The sequence below is a fragment of the Aotus nancymaae genome, unplaced genomic scaffold, assembly GCF_030222135.1.
Source record: "Aotus nancymaae isolate 86718 unplaced genomic scaffold, 86718_ANA_hifiasm-v0.15.2.pri h1tg000007l, whole genome shotgun sequence".
Lineage (NCBI taxonomy): Eukaryota > Metazoa > Chordata > Mammalia > Primates > Aotidae > Aotus > Aotus nancymaae.
Genome location: NW_026988418.1, coordinates 61,202,844 through 61,205,957, shown reverse-complemented (window position 1 = coordinate 61,205,957; position 3,114 = coordinate 61,202,844). Strand labels below are relative to the sequence as shown.

The 3,114-nt window shown below is 43.8% G+C and overlaps 1 pseudogene; it reads right to left on the bottom strand.

Moving 5' to 3' along the window:
• Positions 1-2,170: 2,170 nt before the first annotated feature.
• Positions 2,171-2,861, bottom strand: LOC105726962 (dnaJ homolog subfamily A member 1-like; annotated as a pseudogene).
• Between the last annotated feature and the right edge of the window lie 253 nt (positions 2,862-3,114).

The following is a 3,114-nucleotide window of genomic DNA, read 5'->3' as shown; positions in this document are numbered from 1 at the left end:
TTCTAGGTGCCCACATTGAGCAGAACCCAAGATAACGGCTCTCTGATTTTTCTTGCAAGGTCCGTATTAGTCCACAGAATATATTCAAGCATCTCTCTTTATAACAGGCTCTGAAAATGCAGACTGGAACCAACATAACACCCTCTTTCCTGTTTTTCTAGACTAACCACTTAAGTTTTTTCAGTGAGTCAAGCATAAGTTCAATATCTAACACTCCTCTCACCTCACCAACTTGAGAGGATACACAGGATACTCTCTAAATGGTCCTCTAAAGCTCTCACTCCAGGATTGAAGGAGGCAGCACTCCCCATTTTTAACCTTTCCCCTCGAATAGAAGGAGTTGACTCATAGGACAGCAATAACCCCTTCCAGAGAAATCCCCCAGGGGTCTTCATTCTGAAGGTATCCCATGTGTACACATTGATACAATTTGGCTCCCCCACCCAAATCTCACATTGAATTGTAATCCGCAGTGGTGAAGGAGGCCTGGTGGGAGGTGATTTTATCATGGGAGCAGATTTCCTTCTTGCTGTTCTTATGATAGTGAGTTCTCATGAGATCTGGTTGCTTAAAAGTGTGTAGCACTTCTCTGCTCGCTCTTTCTCCTGCTGGCCATGTGAGACTTGCCTGCTTCCCCTTTGCCTTCTGCCATGATTATAAGTTTCCTGAGGTCTCCCCAGCCATACTACCTATATAGCCTGTGACATTGTTAGTTGATTACACCTCTTTTCTTCATAAATTTCTTCACTGTGTAAGGGACCTCTTCACAGGGCAGCAGGAGAGAAAAGAAGTGAGCAAGACTTATAAAACACTTATAAAACCATCAGATGGTCTGAGAACTCACTCAGTATCATAAGAACGGCAAGGGGAGAACTGCCCCCTGACCCAGTCACCTCCCACCAGGTCGCCCCTCAACACTGGGGGATTACAATTCAAGATAAGATTTGCGTGGGGACGCAGAGCCAAATCATATGATCATGGTAAGGATTTTGGGTTTTATTCTGACTGCAAAGGCAAGTTGTTGGGGAGCAGGAGGGTTGAGGCAGGGAATGACTTGATCGATTTATATTTTAAAGAGGATAATCAATGACATGAAAAGAAAGAAGGGAGGATTACTATAGAATGAAAGAGGCTTAATGGACAAAAGCAAACACTATGTTTAGATCTGGTTTGGATCCTTATTCAAACAAACTAATTGTAAAAACATATCTTTGAGGCAACCTAGGAAATTTGAATATGGGCTTGGTATTAGAGAGATGATATTATGTAATTATTATTTATTTTGTTAAGTGTGATAGTAGCATAATTTGGGGCTAAAAGAAAGTCTGTTAAGCATATCCTGAGAGAGATAAACAGATAAATAAGAAATAAGAAAATCTGTATTAGTTTGAGATGCATAATGTGGAAATGGCACTGGGTGATGTATTATGATGCCTAGGATTTGCTTTGATATAGTTCAGAAAATAATTAAATTATTGGGGCTTTATTATACTATACTTTTATGTATGTTTTTAAAAATGCATATTAAAAATTACAAAGGAAAAGATCTGTCTGTTGTGTGGAGAATGCACTGCAGGGGAAAAGAGTGGAAGCAGAGACCAGTTAGGAGCTTTTGCAGTAAGCCAAAGAGAGGGAAGAGATAATGGTGACTTAGAGTGGTAGTCATGGCAGTGGCAGCCCCTCTGGAGTTGCTGCCACCATCATGCTGGCTGCAGCAGGGAGGTGTGGCTGGGGCTGCACATTCCATGGAGCCAGCAGGAGCTGGGGACAAGTGGGACCCCTGCCCCTTCAGGGGCCTAAAGGCTGGGGGCCAGGCTGCCAGACCCCAGACCAGAGTGAGAACTTGTGGTGCCTCTTCCGGGCCTGCCCATGGCTGCCCAGGGACCAATCAGCATGCACTTACTCCCCACTGAGGCCCATAAAAGCCCTGGGCTCAGCCAGAGCTGAGCAGATGTCAGAATGACCAGCTGCAGAGAGGATTAGGATTTTTTTTTGAGCTTTTACATTTGCATTTATTCTTCATTTAACTTTTTAAAGCACTAGTATAGTTAAATTAAAACAAAATATTAAAACAAAAACAAGAGCAAATAGTGAGCACATTATGATCACAGTCCTTACTCATTCACTACTGCACATAAAATGCCAGCAGTGAGTGTTATTCACTGGCCCATTAAGAGGTCTGGCACTGAACAGCACCTCTGGGGTGATGGTCATCATCCTCATATGCTTCTCCATTGTAATGGCACCGTCTTTCCTGATTTGGATCAAAGTTTACCAGTTCTACTTGATCCATCTCATCAGTCTCTCCCACTTCCTTCCTCTCTGGTAGGAGTTTTTCCAGCAAAGACAGTTTATCAGTAGAGAGAAAGCCATTCTCAGGAAAGTTTACCTTGAATTCGATGATTAGGTGACCCTTTTCATACGGTCTACGATAAATTGGAGTGCCTTCATTTAGTATACACTTGATATCTCCATGCTTGACAATCTGACCTGGGTGAGAGGTGATGACTATATTTCAGTTGTCAAAAGTAGATAATCGGCTTTTGGAAGCCACACAATGCTTCAACCAGCTGTGTGTCCATACACATGGAAAGGTCTTATCCTTGTCAGGTAAAAACAGCACGGTCCTTCTGATCTAACACAATGATAATATCTCCTGGCTCCAGTCCCAGTTCTTGGTCTCCTTCACTGTGGAATGTTATCTTCTGGCCATCTTTCATGCCTTTGTCAATATGAACTTCTAGAAGCTTCTTCTCTTGAACTATCTTCCTTCCATTGCAGCTTTTACATCTATCTTTAGGACTGATCCACCCCCCATGGCCCTGGCACTCCATGCACTCAGACTGAATTTGCTGAACCATTCCTTTTTTTGTTTGTATGTTTATTGAAGGCTTTACTGGCAAGCAGGAAATATGGGGAAGAAGCATGGATGTTAGCCTTGAGGTTGGGGTGTGGTCAGACATCTCCTGGCCAGGTCCATCTCTGACGGGCTCCTGGTCATCCCCCAGGGGAATGGAAGAGTGCCAGCAGAACCATGAGGGTGATGAGGACGACAGCCACATCTGGGCCCAGCAGGCCTGCATTGAGGTCAAGCATGTGAGGGTGCCCCTGTCC